General features: G+C 41.7%; 1 protein-coding gene across 6 annotated transcripts in view; it reads right to left on the bottom strand.

The window, feature by feature from the left end:
• Window positions 1-20908, bottom strand: part of STOX2 (storkhead box 2) — a 290826-nt gene that overhangs the window by 66122 nt on the left and 203796 nt on the right. Inside the window, exon 1 of one of the 6 annotated variants that reach the window (XM_058436926.1) lies at window positions 1473-1594. The exons of 4 other annotated variants lie outside the window; for them this stretch is intronic. The gene's annotated coding sequence lies outside the window, so the exon portion shown is untranslated. Of the gene's footprint in view, window positions 1-1472; window positions 1595-20908 lie in introns of those variants that run through there. One more of the 6 variants, XM_058436924.1, reaches the window with a different exon arrangement.

Raw genomic sequence — 20908 nt, 5'->3', positions numbered from 1 at the left:
TCATCTACATTAGGTATTTCTCCTAATGCTATCCCTCCCCCAGCCTCCCACCCGCTGACAGGCCCCAGTGTGTGACGTTCCCCTCCTTGTGTCCATGTGTTCTCATTGTTCAGCTCCCACTTATGAGTGAGAACATGTGGTGTTTGGTTTTCTGTTCTTGTGTTAGTTTGCTGAGAAAGATGGTTTCCAGCTTCATCCATGTCCCTGCAAAGGACATGAACTCATCCTTTTTTATGGCTGCATAGTATTCCATGGGGGAGACACCACACTTTATACCTGCGTTGGGATAGTCACCACTCATGAGCATATGTAGGACCCTAAGCAGTCCTACAGTAAAGAAAATGGTGCAACTTTAATTCGGCATTTCCCAAACTAACGTGACACGCGCCTCTTTTTTTCCTCAAGAGGCCCAAGTATCACAAAATTGGTGCTCCACAATCACGGAGCCACTGCCACTGATTTTAAGGCTGTCAAGATGGAGAAACTTTTATTCTGTTCTTTCTATTTCATAGCTTTTCAAATTCCTTTTTGATTTACCCCCAATTATTTGGATAATTTTTAAAGTCTCAAATGTTTACAATGAAAATACTATTTAATAGGAAACTCCCCTAACTAAACTACTCTTGTGAAAAGGAATCTAACATATATTTGTAAGATCTGTATATACTTTTGACAATAATTACATAGTTGAGTTCAAATAATTCAGAATGAAGAACAGGTTTCAATAACATTTTTCGAACAAAAGTAAAATCAGTGATGGATTCTTCTCTTTTTTCTTTAGAAGAATACTATATGAATCCTGGATACTTTGTGAAATGAGATGTGTTATGGTTTTTAAAGTACGCAGAACAAACCAACGCCATAAAAAAAGTAGCATGTGGGTTCTGCAGCAGTTTCCCTGTTTTGAAATATGCGTGACTGGGATTATTTTACATTCACTTGCTTCTCTTGCCTTTTGAGAAAACTCACAAATACATTCTTTCTGTGCCAAAGTTTTCCAAGAAAGAGAGTCTGGAAGTCCAGTGTTGTTTATCTCACCGCAAACAAAACTGCTTTAATGTGGGGAAACTACAAAGGGCTAGAGGGAGCGCATCGGAGAGGGAAGAGAGTCGCTCACCCACTTTTTAAAATTTATTTATTTAGAGACAGAGTCTCGCTCTGTCACCCAGGCCAGAGTGCAGTGGTGCGATCTCGGCTCACTGCAACCTTCTGTCTCCTGGGTCCAAGAGATTCTCCTGCCTCAGCCTCCCGAGTAGCTGGAACTACAGGCATGCACCACCACGCCCAGCTAATTTTTTTGTATTTTTTGAGTAGAGACGGGGTTTCACCATGTTGCCCAGGCTGGTCTCAAACTCCTGACCTTGTGATCTGCCTGCCTTGACCTCCCAAAGTGCTGGGATTACAGGCGTGAGCCACCGCACCCGACCACTCACCTACTTTTAGAAAACTGGATAAGAGACTGTCTTCCTTACCGAGCACGGTGGCTCACGCCTGTAATCCCAGCTGCTTGAGAGACTGAGGCAGGTGAATCGCTCGTACCTGGGAGGTGGAGGTTTCAGTGAGCTGAGATCGCGCCTTGCACTCCAGCCTGGGCAACAAGAACGGAACTCCGTCCCAAAAAGAAGAAAAAAAAAAAAAAGAGAGAGACTGTCATCCTTTAAATCATGGATGAAAATATCTATGAATAGGCAGCAACATGGACTTCCCTTCCTCTCTCTAATTTTGCTCCTCTTCCCACCTCTGTCACCCCAAATCCTTTCTCCACGCTGCAGGAAGAATGAGCTCCTAAAGTGCCTCAAGGTGACCCTGTCACTCCTGAGCAAAGCCTTTGCACTACTCTTTTTTTTTTTTTTTGAGACGGAGTCTCGCTCTGTCGCCCAGGCTGGAGTGCAGTGGCGCAATCTCGGCTCACTGCAAGCTCCGCCTCCCGGGTTCACGCCATTCTCCTGCCTCAGCCTCTCCGAGTAGCTGGGACTACAGGCGCCTGCCACTACGCCCGGCTAGTTTTTTGTATTTTTAGTAGAGACGGGGTTTCACTGTGTTAGCCAGAATGGTCTTGATCTCCTGACCTCGTGATCCGCCCGCCTCGGCCTCCCAAAGTGCTGGGATTACAGGCCTGAGCCACCGCGCCCGGCCGCACTACTCTCCTTCTTAAACAAACTAGGGACTTCATGACGTGGGTTGTGGAGGCTTTCTGCTCTGACCCCAGTGAACATCCCTAACTCCATCTCTTGGCAGCTGCTCCCTCCTACCAGCCTGCACTCCCACAAAACTGTGAGCTCCTGAAATCAGCCCCCTGCAGGCTCTCTGCAAGCTGTTCTCTGGCTGCAGCAAGTCTGCTCCTTTCCTTGTCTGGAGTCCCCAGCACGCTGTGACTTCTGTGGGCTCGCCAGCCTCACGCGCTATTGCATGCCCAACCATCCTGCTCTATGTCATTCCAGCTCCTCGGTACCGTGATCTTTGACAAATTCGGCCTGCTCATGCCACTTCCCCCATTAAGCCTTCCAGCGGCTTCCTGGGGCACTGTCTCTTCTTTCCATCCTGTCTCCCCTGATCTCCCCAGGAGCTCCAGCCACACCGGCTCCCCATTACTTTCTGCTGCCCTTGGCCTTCACACTCCCTGCCCCAGGAGCATCCTGCCCAGGCCAGGTCCCCTTTTTCTGAACCTCCTAGCAGCCTGTTTTATTTCCTTCATGTTTGAGTCTGAGTCTGTCTCTCTCTCTCTCCCACTAATCTGTAGGTCCATGAAGGCAGAGACCATTTCAACTTTGCTCACTACCTGATATCCTTGAATAATCCCCCACACCTAGACCACAGCCAGGCACACAATAAGCCTCTGTGAACATGTGTTGAATATACGAATGAACGAATGCATGACCAAAGTGTCTTAATCTACCCAGAGAAATAAAAACTAAAGGATTTCAGCTTTAGCTGTCCCTTCTCTGGAATAGCAATGTAATTTAATAAGAGTGTAATGCAGTTAGCAGATTAATCAAATGCAGTTAGCAAATTAATAAAAATGCTGTACAATGGTGAGAAGAACATGCCTAAAATGAAAACTTTATGACTTTTAATTCATGGTGTTAACTGTCAGTAGGAGCCCTCAAACCTCAGGGGGACATTTTGAGAAAAGTGGGGAAGAGGTGACATTGCTAGAGGAGGGATACAAACGCTGACTGGATGGACCATCCACACATCAAAGCACAAAAATGGGAAGCAAGACTTGGCTAAATGTCTAAACGGATAAGACCACCAGCCTGAAACAACAAGCACTCAAAAAAATATGATCTAAAAATATAAAAATATCTTGCAAAAATCTAAAGTGTATTGGTATTTAAATTAAGAAAGTTTTTGTTTGTTTGTTTGTTTTTGATACGGAGTCTTGCCCTGTTGCCCAGGCTAGATAGAGTACAATGGCACGATCTCGGCTCACTGCAACCTCCATCTCCCAGGTTCAAGCCATGCTCCTGCCTCAGCCTCCTTAGTTGCTGGGATTACAGGCACCTGCCACCACGCCCAGCTAATTTTTGTATTTTTAGTAGAGATGGGGGTTTCACCATGTTGGCCAGGCTGGTCTCGAACTCCTGACCTCGTGATCCGCCCACCTCAGCCTCCCTAAGTGCTGGGATTACAGGCGTGAGCCACCACGCCTGGCCTAAATTAAGAAAGTACAGAAAATTACAAATCCAAACTATTATGATTTTAAGGGCAGTTTCTTAAAATTACAGACAAAGAGAAAAAATGCTACCTTTGAATTTCCATGTTTAAAGAATTAATACGGTGATTGATTTAAAATTAGCCTGTGTATTTGTTTTGTAATTTGGCTCCTGAGTGTTTACAACTTGAGATCATTTCTGAGATCTCCTCTCCTATTGTTTCTTCCTCTTCCTTTAGTGCCTAATCTTGGTTTGATTGGTGGTTGTGAACTGCTTTCCCCACCTATTATACCAATAGCTTCGATTTCTCCATGAGAAGTCTAAAAAAAAATATGAAAACTATTAATGCCACTACTGTGTGGACCTCTGCTTAGTGGATCACTTATTATTTTTCTTATGGTCTCCAGGAATTAGCATCCTTGTTTCCGCAACGGATAGATTACAGCCAAGACAAGGAAAGATCTAAGATTTGCCGAGCACCCTCGAAGTATCAGAGGCAATGCTTTACATGTTGTCTCATTTAATCATAATAGCAATCTGCTCAGTGAGGTCTCATTATTGCGATTTTAAGAATAAGGCAGCCCGGCACAGTGGCTCACGCCTGTAATCCCAGCACTTCGGGAGGCTGAGGCGGGCGAATCACCTGAGGTCAGGAGTTTGAGACCAGCCTGACCAACATGCTGAAACCCCGTCTCTACTAAAAGTACAAAAATTAGCCAGGCGTGGTGGTGGGTGCCTGTAATCCCAGCTACTTGGTAGGCTGAGGCAGGAGAATCGCTTGAACCCGGGAGGCAGAGGTTGCAGTGAGCCAAGATCACGCCACTGTACTCCAGCCTAAACTCCGTCTCAAAAAAAAAAAAAAGAATAAGGCATTAACAAGTTAACAGCTTGTCCAAAGCCTGCATAGTCATTAGAGAAAGAGCCTCAAGAGCACCTGGATCCCTGCCTGGTGATTATTCCCCAAACTAGGTGTTGAATTGACTAATAGAAATATGGAGCTATTGGAAAACACTCCACCTGCCAATTTTAAGATGCTATGTATCAGTTTAAGGACAAATAAGAAATGTGCAACCTAAAAATTGTTTCTCTATTGGCTTCTCCTTTTTGAAAGGAAATAAGCCTCCACATACTTGTCAAACATCTCTACTTACTCATTTTCTTTCTTTCTTTTTTTTTTTTTTTTTTTGAGACGGAGTTTTGCTCTTGTTGCCCAGGCTGGAGTGCGATGGCATGATCTCGGCTCACTGCAACCTCCGCCTGCCAGGTTCAAGTAATTCACCTGCCTCAGCCTCCCGACTAGCTGGGATTACAGGTGTGAGCCACCACGACCGGCTAATTTTTTGTATTTTTAGTAGAGACAGGGTTTCACCATGTTGGCCAGGCTGGTCTTGAACTCCTGACCTCAGGTGATCTGCCCACCGCAGCTTCCCAAAGTGCTAGGATTACAGGTGTGAGCCACTGCACCCAGCCTCTACTTACTCTTAAATGTAAATTTGCTACCATGGAGCCTTGTTGTAACAACATAGGATATCACAGCATCAAGCAAAACGCCAACTGGTTCTAATCACACATGCTAACTGCAGTAATATTAGTATGTACAAAATTGTATTGAGACACAGAGGAGGCACCATTCCACTCTGCTTGGGAGAACCCTGACAAACACAACAGAGAAGATGACAAGGAAGGAGTCTTCAGGAAGGAGGAAGGGGAGGTGCGTTCCAAGCAGAGAAAACAGCCTCTGGAACACAAAACACAGAGTGAACATTTATTGAGGACTGAGCAATAAGGCAACCATTACTTTAGTTAATCCTCCCAGCAAGCCAATGATGTAGTGCTACGATGATTTGCTTTTTACAGATAGGAAAACAGAAGCACAAAGAAATTAAATAACGTATATAGCTAGTGGGAAAGCGGAGTTCTGTGTAGAACCAAAGGGCCAACGCAACAGGGCATATTTTGAGATGTGTATTGCATGAGAAGCAAAAGACAGCCCCACCCCACAAACTAGATGGCTAATAAAGCAGAGAATGCCAAGGCCGACAACGAAATATTACACTCAGCCCTCTGTGAGCTCCATATCCAACCAACCAACGATCAAAACTATGCAGAAAAAAATAATCAAAACTAACAATTCAACAAAAAATAATACAAATTTTAAAAATACAGTATAATGACTACTCATAGAGCATTTACACTGTATGCGGTATTATAAGCACATGTAGAAGTAATTTAAAGGATACAGGAGGATGTGCAAGAGTTCACTGCAAATACAGTTATTTCTTGCTGTCTTAGGGAGCTGGTTCCAGGACCCCCCCTCTCCCCCCAACAGGATACCAAAATCCACGGATGGTCAGATCTCTGATATAAACTGGTGTGGTATTTCCATAGAACTTACCCACATCCTACATATATTTTAAATCATCTTTAGATTACTTACAAGACATAATACAATGTAAATACTATGTAAATAGTTGTAGGCAGGGCACAGTGGCTCACACCAGTAATCTTAGCACTCTGGGAGGCCAAGGGCAGGGGCGTGGATCACAAGGTCAGGAGTTTGAGACCAGCCTGACCAACATGGTGAAACCCCAACTCTACTAAAAATGCAAAAATTAGCTGGGTGTGGTGGCACGCACCTGTAATCCCAGCTACTCAGGAGGGTGAAGCAGGAGAATTGCTTGAACCTGGGAGGCGGAGGTTGCAGTGAGTTGAGATCACACCACTGCAGTCTAGTCTGTGCGACAGAGCGAGACTCCATCACAAAAAGAAAAAAAAAGAAACCACAACTATGTAAATAGTTGTTATATTATTTAGGGAATAATAACAAGAAAAAAAGTCCATATGCGTTCAGCACAAACGCCTTTTTTTCCAAATATTTTTGATCCACAGTTGGCTGAGTCCAAGGATGCAGAACCCACAGACATGGAGGACGTTTTATACTAGAGCACCCTCAGATTTTGGTATCCATGGGGTCACCGGCCCAACGCCCCCCCCCCATGGACACCGAGGCATGACTGTACTTAAGAATATGAAGTTCTTGCTATGTGCTTGGCTCTTGTCACAGACACAAGCTCATTTAATCCTCCTGACAATAGTCACTTTGCAAGTGAGGAAACTGAGACTAAGAAAAGGCGTGTAATTTGCCTGAAGTCACACAGCAAACAAACGCTTGAAATGGAAGTCAGTCTTCCTAGAAAGCCCATCATTTTAACCGTTATGCTATGCTGCCATTTTATTAAACACTGAGAGGTCACCTGAATTAAAAAATGTGACCTTGAATTCAGCCAACGTCTTGTATTTATTTGTTTTAGAACAAGACCTGTTAGACCTAGGAAACATTATTGCTTTCTTTCCAAAATCATTTACCCTGAGTGCCCATCGACATAGAAAATATTTTAAATTGTTCCCTTTAGAAACTGTAGTCCTAAGGGAGCTATGGACTACATTCGCAATGGTTTTATTCAGATTGAGAACATTAAGCATTTCATGACTAAAGTTTTCTAAAGAGCTTAAAGAAATATATTCTAAAGGAGGATACGATGGCTACAGCTCTTTGCAAGGAGAGAGCAAACGATGTGTCCCAGCAAAACAAACTAAAGGTGAAAGAACCCATCGACCGAGGACAAGACAGCATTTCCCCGCGTCTTAGAACCTGAATCGCAAGGGTCCTTCAGTCTTCTTTCGTGGTGTGCTCAGCGATGGGAAACAGCTTTGCTGTACCCACAGTAAACGGATTTCCTCAGCCCTTTGCAACATTCGTCATCCCTCAACAAATGGAACCTGCTTTGTTTTCACAGAACTTTTTCTTTTTCTCTGTAGAACTGCTATGGGTTCCATTTTTAAATGTAGGCCTACAGACATTCATAGCAACCCGTACCCAGCAAAACCGTCTTGAGCACTACTAACTTTTGCTCAAAATACAGATATAACCCAGAAATGATCTATAAAATCTAAAGACAAAATTACTTATGATTAGAAAGCTCATTAAATCATTCTAATCAATAAATAATCAATTAAGTCACTTTGCTTTTGCTCTCTCACCAAGGAATGGGTATACTGTCACGACCCTCTCTCTCTCTGCCGTGTACCCTCATGTTAAAATCAGATTTTTCCTGTGTCTCCTCCACTTCCAACCCCCAAATTCTGCAACTGAAATTCTCCTAAGTTCCCTTCTTGGAGAAATTTTTAAAATACCAAAGAGCTCAAAGATGTGTAAAATACACACCTGCCTTGCCACCACCTAAAACTGACAATTGATGAAATTTTGTCATAATCTTTTCTACAGAAAAGAATGAAACCTTGAAGGTAAGGTAATACACTCACAGACTCCATACCCAGAGGCACTCTTTTGAACTTGACCATCAATAATCCCAGTACATTTAAACACTTTTACGTATGTAAATGAATGCACAACAATATTTGGTATTTTTAGATGCATAATAAAAGACTTAAATAAATGGTATTAGATTGTGTATCATTCTGTAAGCTGTGTCTTTTTTGTTGATGTGCCCTAGACATGGTAGACATTAGATAAAATTTGTTGAATGAGTAAAGATAGGCTTATAATAGGGAAGCCTCGCATTTGCCAAATAAATAAATTATCCAAACATTCTTTACTAGTTGTCATATTGAGGTGCTCAAAGGCAAATAGAGAATTTATACTTAAATGACTTTCTCACCATTTTATTTTATTTCATTTTATTTTGAGATGGAGTCTCTGTCACCTAGGCTCGGGTGCAGTGGCGCCATCTCGGCTCACTGCAACCTCCGCCTCCTGGGTTCCAGCAACTCTCCTGGCTCAGTCTCCCAAGTAGCTGGGATTACAGGCATGCGCCACCACGCTTGGCTAACTTTTGTAGTTTTAGTAAAGATGGGGTTTCAGCATGTTGGCCAGGCAGGTCTTGAACTCTCGACCTCATGATCCACCCACCTTGGCCTCCCAAAGTGCTGGGATTACAGGCATGAGCCACTATGCCCGGCTCTCACCCATATATTTTAAATGTATGCTCAGTAAATATCTGATGAGTAATGACAGGGTCTTAATGTAGTATTTGAGTGTATTATGCACTTGAGTTTGGAAGACTCACATATCAGCACCACGGGAACTATTCCAGTTAAGCAGTGGCGCTAAAAGTAAGACATGTTTCCCAGGACATGGAGGAGTAGGGCAGCCCTGGCTTTAATTAAGCCCCGCAGGGCCAAGACACTCGCTTAGCAAAAGGGATGAACAGATAAGTAACTATTATTTTACCCTGACTTATATTGTCAGCTACTCTGGGAAGTGTCCCCAGCTTCCTAGGAAGAATTAGTTCTCTTCTATCTACACTCAGAACATTTATGCATCCAGAATGTATTCTCTTACATTTGTATGTCTGTCTTCTCTACTGAGCCATGGGTTTCTCCAGAGCAGGACTGACTTTGAGACATCTTTGAATCCACAGCGCCTAGCACAGTGCTCAGTGGTGGCTACAGCAGAGTGGCATCCCCTGAGATTTCTTTTTTGTTTTTTGGGTTTTTCTTTTTTTTCTTTGAGACGGAGTCTTGCTCTGCTGCCCAGGCTGCAGTGCAGTGGCGTGATCTGAGCTCACTGCAACCTCCACCTCCCGGATTCAAGCGATTCTCCTGCCTCAGCCTCCCCAGTAGCTGGGACTACAGGTGCACACCACCACGCCCAGCTAATTTTTGTATTTTTAGTAGAGACGGGGTTTCACTGTATTGGCCAGGCTGGTCTCGAACTCCTGACCTCGCGCTTTGCCCACCTTGGTCTGAGATTTCTTTTTTAAATCATAAAACTCAAGAATGATTCTGCACTTCTATTTCTTCTCGTACGTTTGAAATTCTTGATCACTTTATTTCTCTATATTTTATTTAAAAAACATTTTAAAATGGAAAGTTCCAAATACATTCAAAAGTTAGCAGAACAGTACCCTAAAACCTCCACGTACCTATCACTCAGCTTCAAGAGTTAACTCATTTTTGTTTCTCTGTGGAAAATGAAACTGGAAATTATAGATGATACATAATAGGTATGATTTATTCTAGAAAAACTATGCAAATTCATAGTCCTTGCCTCTACATGAAAAAGGTGTTTTCAGTTAAAATATTTTAGATTTTTAACAAATAATTCCCTGCTTTAGTTAAGTTTATTCATTGGGCAACTAGCTACCAGAAGAGAGTATTCCTGGATTGCCAAGTTGCAAACACAGGGTCACTGTCCCATAATATTCTATCCCCAAAATTAATGAGAGTTAAATGACTAAATATATTTAATTATGAAAGGTCAGTGTTCTCTTCCAGCCTAAATTTTTACCTGAATTAATAAATCTTTTAAAAGTTGGAATCTCAAGATTTCTTTTCTATTGCCATTCAGAAAGCTGACTGTATCCCAGATTTAGTCTTCTAGAAAAGTTGAAACTCACTACTGCCAGAGTTGGAATTCAAAGCCCCAGCAATTAGATGAACTGATAAGAAATGATTATGTAGCAATACAAAATCAAAAGCCATTTACTTTACAAAATGAAAACATCTGACAAGATAGTAATAAAGACTTCTTATTTCAGGGCCGTAAGAATTGGTTTCAAACCATTAAAAAAGATTTTTTTAAAGCACATGATATAGAAGATCTTTCTAAATATGGCCTGCTTCCATTCTCCTAGGACCCTATACCAGCTTTGCAGTTCTGTCTGCCATTTGTTTTCTCAAGCTGAAACAGTAGTTAGCCCATATTTTACAAACAAGAGCTCTTCTATCTCTTTTTGGAGCGTCTAAAAAGTCAGTTTACAAATGTAAATTATGCAATATGGAATGACTTTTTTTTAAGGAAAGGAAGAATATAATTAAAGAAGAGCTGGAGGACTACAGGTTTTTGTATACAGATTATGAAAATGAAATGGGGATGAGCTCAGGAGAATCAGAAGCCTCTTAGTGATCCCTCAGTACCAGATGAAACCCAGATCCAACAACCAGAAGTCTGCTCCCATGCAGTGAGTCATGAGTGTTCATCCAAGTTTTGTTTTTGTTTTTTTAACCTTGGTTTTGTCTAAAAAAAAATAAAAACACCTAGAAGCCTGGCATATATATATATAATACAAATGTGTGAGATAATTTACAAATGTCTAAACTCAAAGGAAATAAGCTGGTTGATCAATCAACAGTAAATTGGATTGTACCTCTGTTGAAATGTCTGCTCTCAGTGTCAAAGTTTATTTAACTGTTGGCTGCTGATCTCAGAGCTGTTAACATTAAAATTACATTGATTGAGCCAAAATCAAAGATGCCTTTGCTGTTTATACATCAGGCATGAAGGCTAATTACTTACTAATCCTTGAGAGTTTTAAATGCTTCTGAGGTACTAAATACCCCTGAGGACCATCCATACTTTTTAATGGGTTGAGGACAGACCCTTCAACACATGTGCCCTCTAATAGCTAAAGAGGAGTTGTAGGTTGCCAGACATGATGAAGTGATAAATGTCAACAAGAGAATCATTATTGTCTGTCGTCCTAGAGAATCTCAGATTCTCTCTAACCAAAGTGTACAATAAAATATTCACAACATATTGATTTATATTTCATCTCCGTGTTTCTTCCAGTGGAGCTTTTTAATGCACAACGCATAAACTTAATAATCTACCAATTGCTAATGACTATGTGCCAGGCACGTGCTAATATGGTATCCATGTTGTTTATCACCATACCCCCAGTATACTTATTAGGTATACACCCCCACCCCATGCATGAATATTGGGGTGCTCAAGAAATTTTTTTTTTGAGACGGAGTCTTGTTCTGTTGCCCAGGCTGGAGTGTAGTGGCGTGATCTCAGTTCACTGCAGCCTCTGCCTCCTGTGTTCAAGTGATGCTCCTGCCTCAGCCTCCCGAGTAGCTGGGATTATAGGTGCCCACCACCACGCCTGGCGAATTTTTGTATTTTTAGTAGAGACGGAGTTTTGCCATGTTACCCAGACTGGTCTCAAACTCCTGACCTCAGGTGATCCGCCCACCTTGGCCTCCCAAAGTGCTGGGATTATAGATGTGAGCCACCATGCCTGGCCACAAAATATTTTTTGAATGAATGAAAGAACTGAAGAGTAGGAGAACCAAAAGGATGAGTAAGAATGAATATTATGAACCAATACATATGACTCAAAGACTCCATCAGCACATGGAATCCATAATTCAGTCTACTCATCTTAGAAGTAACTGATTTGGTTCCTGGAAAGATAAACTAAAGATGATCTAATGTGTTTTTACTAACTTCATCATCCTTATCTCTGGTGCACATAAAAGAAGCTAGATCTGAGCTTGTTTCATAAAAAGTAGTTGGTTGGCCACACCACAGATCTAAAGCACATGTTACAGCAAGCTTTGTCTCTCCTAAATGTTTCATTTTCGTGGCAGCCTGAATGAAAAGTGGTTTATTTAACACGGTATTCATCAACAAATATTTATTGGACAATTATTTTACGCAGGAATTGTAAAATAAAACTTTAAAATAGTAAAATAAAGAGGTTGCAAATGTAGAAGAAACAATAGGTTTAGAATAAACTATCACACATAAAATATTTAGTACAATTGGGACCAGGAAGTTTTTAAAGAAAAAGGAAGTCAGGCTTTCAAATCTTGCTGATTAGGGGGTAAATTTTGTACAACCAAATTAGAAAATAATACTTGACCTCTGTCAAACATCATGTGATCAATCAACTTGGCTTATCTTCGAGTTTCAAATTAGATCATGCTGTCTTCCCTTTGATGACAACATCTTTGTGAAGCTGGTTTTTTGGTGGTTGCCAAGATAAAAAGCAGTATTGTGCAAAAATCAGCGTGGAGCAGGAAGAGGGGTGGCCATGCCCCAGGTAATTCCCAGGTTTGAGAAGTTCTGCAGTTTTCAGCATGTACACATATGACCGGAGTAACCGGACTTATTTAAGAATAAAACAACATTTTCCATATTGCTATGAAGTTGCTAGGACATAAATACCTGCTTAGTTGTTTGGGTCTCACTAATGAGTAACCAGAACAACTAGGTGTTTCTTTTGCCCTAGCAGTTTTGTGGAAAAACTCGTGAGGCACGAAAGATACCATGAACCAATGTCAGGGAACCCGGGCGTCTTGATTTCAGAAATGATAAAAATGCTGGCCGGGCGCAGTGGCTCACGCCTGTAATCCCAACACTTTGGGAGGTCGAGGCAGGTGAATCACCTGAGGTCAGGAGTTTGAGGCCGGCCTGTCCAGCATGGCGAAACCCCGACTCTACTAAAAATACAAAACTTAGCTAGGTGTGGTGGCAGGCGCCTGTAATCCCAGCTCCTTAGGAGGCTGAGGCAGGAGAATCGCTTGAACCAGGGAGGCAGAGGCTGCAGTGAGCCAAGATCACGCCATTGCACTCCAGCCTGGGAGACATAGCGAGACTCCATTAAAAGAAAAAAATGCTGTCTTTAAATAAGAAAACACCATAATTATGATCACTCCTGATGTATCTATCACACTGGTCAGAATTTTAAGGAACTTTACATAACTTCGCCATTATGTCATCTTGCAGATGAGGAAACTGAGACGCGGAGAAGTTAAGAAGCACATCCCAGCTCACAGAGCTGGGAGAACGCTAGACCCTGAAATCAAGCCTGGGACTGTCCAACCCAAAGTATCACTCTTCATTTTACCACAGTCCCTCTCCCTCCAGCAACCACTCGAGCACATTATAAACAACACTCAATAAATAGTGATTCTGAAAAAAAAAAAAAAAATCTGTTACTATCTGTAGTAGCTGAGTGGTGGCCCCTAAAAGGGTACATCTAAGTCCTAACCCCCACCTGTGAATGCGGCTTTACTTAGGAAAGGGTCTTTGCAGATATGATGAAGTTAAGGAGCCCGAGATGAGAAGATCATCCTGGATTACTGGGGTGGGCCCTCAATCCAACAACAGGTGTTTTCATAGAGACAGAAGATGGGAGAACACAGAGAAGACGAAAAAGCTTTGTGAAGACAGAGGCAGACACTGGAGAGATGCAGCCCCAGACGAAGAAGGACTTGGAGTCACCAGAAGCTGGAAGGGACAGGGAAGGAATCTCCCCTAGATGCAACAGGTTGATTTCAGCCTTCGGGCTCCAGAACTGCGAGAGAATACCCTTCTGGGGTTGTAAGCCACCCAGTGTGTGCTACTTTGCTATGGCAGCCCTAAGAAATAATATGCCATCCTTGGTTCCAGGTCACCAAATGATTAAGATTGTTACAAATCACTTAAATATCCAAATTACCTGGTTAGCTACCAATAGCTTTTACAAGTTCAAAATCTGAAAACAGTCTTCTATTCCATATGTACCAAGGAGCTGACTCTTTCGATAGATTTTATTAATGGCCTGCATTTTTAAAATCATTCATTTAATACAATTTTTTTATTTTACTTTATAAAATTTTTATTTTCATTAGCAGGCTATTAAAAGATGAGCATTCTTAATCAGAGCTGATGAAATGTAGCAACTGATGCTACAAGTACAAGGCTGGAAAAAATTCAAAAATGCATTTCAAAACAATCATCCTGAAATTAGGCACAATATCTCCAAGGTAATGGTGAGCTTTGGAAATCAAAGTTGTCACACAGGAGCAATGGCATTTGAAAGAGTAAACTTTGGGAGTAAAATAGATTTTTTTTTTTTTTTTTGGAGACGGAGTCTCGCTCTGTTGCCCAGGTTGGAGTGCAGTGACACCATCTCCGCTCACTGCAACCTCCACCTCCTGGGTTCAAGCAATTCTCTTGCCTCAGCCTCCTGAGTAGCTGCGATTACAGGCGCACACCACCACATCCAGCTAATTTTTGTATTTTTAGTAGAGACAGGGTTTCACCATGTTGGTCAGGCTGGTCTCAAACTCCTGACTTGAGGTAATCCACCCACCTTGGCCTCCCAAAGTGCTGGGATTACAAGCGTAAGCCACCGCGCTTAGCCATTAATAAAGTTTTTTAAAGTGACAAATGAGCTTGCTTCTTGCATGTTAATTTACTAACACAAACTGGATGATGGCAATGCTACTCGAGGGAATAATGTGTATCTAAAATGCTTTCATGTTTTGTTTTAATAACAGTTACAGTAGAGGAACCAGTCTCACAAAAGTTATGTGAATGAGAATAGAAGAAGATTTTAAAGTAATTTCAGCAAGTTCAGAATTGTTTTGTTTTGTTTCTTGAGACAGGGTCTCATTCTGTCGCCCAGGATGGAGTGCAGTGGCACAATCATAGCTCACTGCAGCCTCGACCTTCCAGGCTCAAGCGATCCTCCCACCTCAGCCTCCCAAGTAGCTGGGACCTCAGGCACACACCCCCACATCCGGCTAATTTTCTGATTTTTTTGTAGAGAAGGGGTTTTGCCATGTTGCCCAGGCTGGTCTTGAACTCCTGGGCTCAAGCTATCCACCTACCTTGGCCTCCAAAAGTACTGGGATTTACAAGCATGAGGACCCAGCCAGCTCAGGATTTTTTAACTTTTACTCAAAATAAAGCCAGAGATACTGTATTTTCAAAATTCATCTTTAATCAATTCCAAAATTTTTTCAGTCAAGTTAGTTAATGGTACATCATCTATTGATGAAATCAATGGTTTCCATACTTCGGGGTCATAGAAGCTAAACTTAAAATGCCACACGTTGTGAACAAGGTCCTGAGTGTGACTGTTCTGCAGCTCACACCACACCTGAATGAGCTCAATGAGACGAGTCCACTGATCATGAGCTTGGATGCTGGTGAAACATCAAACTGCTATTGGTGTTTCAATGCCTACTCTCAATGTCTGAATATATGTCCTTGTGGACCTGTCTGCCGACCCCACTCTGAGCAGCTCTAAAACAAACGCTGACCTCCCTAAGCAAGTGCCAAGGCCTCATCCAATAAAGAGAGGGTCATATGGCTTCCTGAGCGTCGGAAATAAGGGAAGAAGACTCGTCTTCTCTCCACTGGAAATTCTCTCCTTCAGGATGGATGAAGAATTGATTACAGCCTTTCAGGAAAGCTGTGTCTAAACAGGAAACTGACATTAACTAGGAGAATTCTGGATAATACATTTTTTAAATGACAGGTTATCTCAGCTGAAGTATCACGTACATTAAAGAGCCTCAATGTGTTTTGAATTTTCCTTGCGTGCTACTAAGCTTTCTCTTAGGTAGGCCGTGACTCACAGGAAAGGAAAGGCACAATGAATGTACCTCACCAAAGGGTGCTTTAGCTGTACATCAAAGACATGCATACACTGCTCTGAGTGCATAAAAATATATGCATGTGTGAATTCAAGATACCGTCATAATTATTTCCCTCCTTATTTACAATGCCCATTTCAAAGTTTATTAAAATGAGTAAGATAATGTCGTTATAATGAAAACTTATAATGTGCAAAAGTATCCATGCTCCGCCCACCAAATTATATCTCCAAATATTTTAAGAACTGTTTATTCCTACAAATCCCTCGTTTCATTAATCAGAATGAAAGTGAGGTGACATATCATTTGCAAGATATAGAAGTGGTTACAACAGATAGTACTGATGAAGTTTTGAAATAAGACAAACTGTCACTCAGCACACAATTGTTCATGGTATACCTCTAAGAATACAGGCAGGCTGGCAGTTCTAAATATTCAACAATTCCATGCACCTATACATCTCCTTTAAATAAGCTTCTTTGTGATTAAGTTCTTAGTTTCTTTAAAAGTTCTCAGTTTCTTAAAATCTAGGTTTTTCATTTATTCTCCTCAGACACAGTTCTGCCTACAGAATACTCATGTATAATCACAATTCAGTGCTTTGGTCAATATTTTCCAATTTTGAGCAACTTTGGTATAGAGAAAAAGAAAAGATACTATCAGGCCTTACAATAAAGTAAAAGATACTGTCGCCAATAGACACATGACCCACTGCGGAAAAAAAAAAGAGAAAATATGCAAAAACCTTACAGGAGGAATAAAAATTGATATCCATCAATCACAGCCCTACAAACAAAGAAAAGCGGTGCTGAAGCAATTACGCTGAGTAGAGTCAGGTGGGCTAGGCTAGGCTACGCGAGGCTATAGTTTCCCCAGCACAGATGAGAGCGAAGGTTTCACACAGACTGCAAAAAAACTCCAGATAGAAACAACAGCGTTTGCCAAGGCTTGGAGGAAGACTGCAGAAGTACTTAAATTTAAATTCTATTAGTAGTTAGTTACTCTTAGGAAGCTGGATTAGGGGTGGTGAAGATTTCATGTTGAAATTTATTTATACATCCCTTGTTTGAAGTTCCTACAGGAAAGCATTTCTTTTGTCATTTAAAGAAGTAACCCTTTTTCTCCCAAGAATGTCGTGAAATACAAAATCTAAATCTGAAATGCATAGGGTTCATTACAAAAAAAAATTAAGGATGCTTCAGGTTATATAAAGTACTGTGTATCAGGTTTTCCACCTTAAAACTTAAGAACTAAACATTTCACTTTGTTATCACTCTTACATCCCCCCTCTTGAAATGCAAACCCCATCACTAGAAATCTCTGCATGAGAAGAGGGAAGCAGAGGAAACTGCTAGTTTCTGAGTACTCCTTAGTCCCAGGCACAATGTCAGTTACTTTAATGCACTACCGTCCCATTAATATTAATTCTCATAACAACCCTATAAGTTAGGAATAAGTACTTGTTTCTACAGGTGAAGAAAGGCTCAGAGTTGAAAAGGATTTTTCCAAGATCATACAAGCTACATGAGGGCTACGTTTCATACAGGGCTAGAATTCCAAGTTCAGTTCAATTTCCCCACACTACCAAACCGCTGGGCCCCTGGGGCCTGCCTCTGATCTTCAGCCCTGGCCTTCTGTCCCTCTCACTTCAGTTTCCCTTCAACTCTTTCTGGAATAAGCAGATAGACTTATTCACCCTTATAATTCTCCAGGGCGTTAGCGCCAAAATGCTGCATTCCAGGCCTAAGGGAAAGACAAACCTAAATACGAACTTCCAGTTGTTTGTTTTTTTTTTCATCTTCCCCTTTTTCTGGTCAACAGGCTGATACCCTCTGGGGAGCTTTTAGGTATGTCTGAGGCAGTTTTGCTTGAGAGGGTGCCTCTGGTATTTAGCAGATGAGGCTCCAGGGCACGCATGGGGTGGAGCCCCAGAATGCACGCTCCTGAGCGGGCTTCCCGCTGTCCTGCGGGACATCCATGCTGGGGAGTATGTGTGTGTAATTATATGCACTTAGAACAGAACTCCATTTTACATAAAAACACCAAACTGTTTCCCCAGCTTTAATAAAAGCTGAGTTTTCCAGGATTACAGCTGGAGATGGAACAAACTGAACTTTGTTTTGTTTGAAATATCGCACTGGGTCGATTCTTGTTTCGGAAAATTGTGTCACCAATGGCAATGGCGATGGCCGTGTCTGAGGCACCCATGCAACCTGAGGAGTCAGGCTGCTTGTGCGTTCATAGCGATTTCCCCAAGAGGCGAAGCAGCTGGCAGCTTCCTGCATTTTCTGGCGAAGACCTATCCAAGCAGGTACATACGAAAATACACCTAATTTTACTATAAGTTACATACTTCTTATTTCTCATTTATTTTACAATTAAGAAGCATATTGATTCTTTGAAATTATGTGTGTAGATAAATTATATTTCAGGATAAGAAAAGAAGCATTACCAAAGTATTTGTCGTTTTGTTTTTTTTTTGTTTTTTTTGTTTTTTTTGTTTTTTAAAAAGGAGGCTCGTTGAGGCTAACAAGGACAAGAACTGCTGCTCTAAATCAAGGAATTGTTGAGTGAAAGATTTTGGATATTTGTTTTAATTAACTCTGTCATTAATTGCTGTACAACTGGATAAGTCAGTAAAGGAGACAAGAATAAAAGAAAGGCTATATAGAAATAAAGATAAAATCAAGTTAGGCTATCTAAAATTTCTAAAGGCCTTTATATACTTAGATCCAAGTGCTTGAATAATTCTCCATTTCCTGATTAAGACAAAGGGGTTGAGCCAAGGCATTCAGGAGAGAGAGACAGATTTTTCAATTAAATACAACATTTACCTCTTTATTTTATTTTATTTTTTATTTTTTTGAGAGGGAGTCTCACTCTGTTACCCAGGCAGGAGTGCAGTGGCACGATCTCAGCTCACTACAACCTCCGCCTCCTGGGTTCAAGTGATTCCCCTGCCTCAGCCTCCCAAGTAGCTGGGATTACAGGCGCCCGCCACCACGCCCAGATAATTTTTGTATTTTTAGTAAAGACGGAGTTTTGCATGTTGGCCAGGCTAATCTCAAACTCCTGACCTCAGGTGATCCACCCGTCTCGGCCTCCCAAAGTGCTAGGATGACAGGCATGAGCCACCGCACCTGGCCAATATTTACATCTTTATATAGATAGAATCAAGTTTGAATTTCTTAATTCTTCCAGCACATCTTAATTCTAACACCCCACCTTCTGCTTACTTTCCTATTTTTATTCTCTATGTCCATTTTTCCACTCTTTAATTTTTTTAATCACATGATAGCTATGTATCTACCTAACACATCTTAAATACTTTTGCAGGGAGGCAGGATGAAGCTGAGTATAAATAATAAATGCTCTTTCAAACAGGAGATACAATTCTAATTACCACGTAAATGTAATTGTTAGCAATACCCAAGTTGGGCATAATGTACAATGTCTGAATACTTCTGGGTTTTGGCCAGGCGCAGTGGCTCACGCCTGTAATCCTAGCACTTTGGGAGGATGAGGCGGGTGGATCACCTGAGGTCAGGAGTTCGAGGCCAGCCTGGCCAACATGGCGAAACCCCGACTCTACTAAAAATACAAAAGTTAGCCTGGCATGGTGGTGGGTGCCTGTAATCCCAGCTACTTGGGAGGCTGAGGCTGGAGAATCCCTTGAACCCAGGAGGTGGAGGTTGCAGTGAGCCAAGATCATGCCATTGCACTCCAGCCTGGGCAACAAGAGTGAAACTCTGTCTCAACAACAACAACAACAACTTCTGGGGTTTACTGTATAGCTTTTTATGTAAATGCTTTAATTTCAATAAGAATTAGACAGGCTTAGGAAAAGCCATTAACAATTACGTCTTTGGCTAAATCTGCAGTATTAAACTAAATTGGTATCACTTAAAATATACTGGGGAAAGGCATGGTATTCGTGTCTGTCCACAAACTCCAATAAATGTTGTACGTGAGCCAGATAATCTGCTTCGGAAATTATCCAGGAGCTTAAAGAGAAATGTTTCTATTGATGCACATTAAAAATGTAAACATTGGCTAATACAAACACTAACTAATAAACCATTCAGAAAGCAATGTCATATTTATATATTTTTCATGGTCATTTAGCATGTGAATCTGCCTCTCAACAACTCCATATGTATTCTAAGGAAAAATGGAAACATAGAGGCAAGCTCTGTAGAATAAGTGCCTTATAGATACGAGGTATTTTTGAAGTCGTATTCTGCAAGAGGCTATAAATATTGCTCAGATGAGGAGCTGTCATGTAGGACGTTTCTTTAGTTCTAAAGCTGCAGAAACACCCACATCTCCCACAGTTCTGACAGGGAGTTGGGAGACGATGTTGCTGCAGGAAGTCGGGTTCCCCATTTCCTAGCCAAACTTCAGCTGCTTCAACAAGAGCAGCCATGCCACTTTTCACAAGGCTCAAAACAGCTCATATTCAAGACTCACATGAGCCCTTAAGTGAATCACAGCAAATCTAGGCGCTCAAGATCTTTACAGGGATTAAAAGCCCTAAATAACAACACTGGTATGTGCAGGCTGATGTTGAGGTTAACACAGAAAGGAAAAAAATGCCTACCAAACATTTCTACTGTATAATTTATTGTATCAATACATTAATGTACATACTGATACATACATATTCTGTATGTATATACTGACACAATTAATATATTGTATCAATATATTGCATCAATACCTGAAACTCAACATATCTAAAATGGAACTCATCAATGTCCCAAATACCTGCTCCTCCTCATGCATTTCCATCCGAGCAAATGGCACCTCTCCCTTACGCAGAAACTGGGTATCACCTTGACTCCTCCTCCCTGCCCAGCTGCTACATCCTCACAGTCACTGACACGTGTCAGTCAGCTGAGTCTCCAAAGCACTTCTCAGCTCTGCCCACCACTCAGCCCCTCCAACATCAACACCTGCTCCACGCTGTCTCCTTCCCAGGCCTGGATCCCTGAAACAGCCCTGCCCTGGTCTCCACGCCTCCCTTCTTGCCCGCTCCAATCCTTCTCTGCCTTCCTCCAATCCTTCTCTGC

Source organism: Hylobates moloch, unplaced genomic scaffold (genome assembly GCF_009828535.3).
Source record: "Hylobates moloch isolate HMO894 unplaced genomic scaffold, HMol_V3 SCAFFOLD_3, whole genome shotgun sequence".
Lineage (NCBI taxonomy): Eukaryota > Metazoa > Chordata > Mammalia > Primates > Hylobatidae > Hylobates > Hylobates moloch.
The sequence above is the reverse complement of the archived record's forward strand: the minus strand, read 5'-3'. Positions and strand labels throughout refer to the sequence as shown.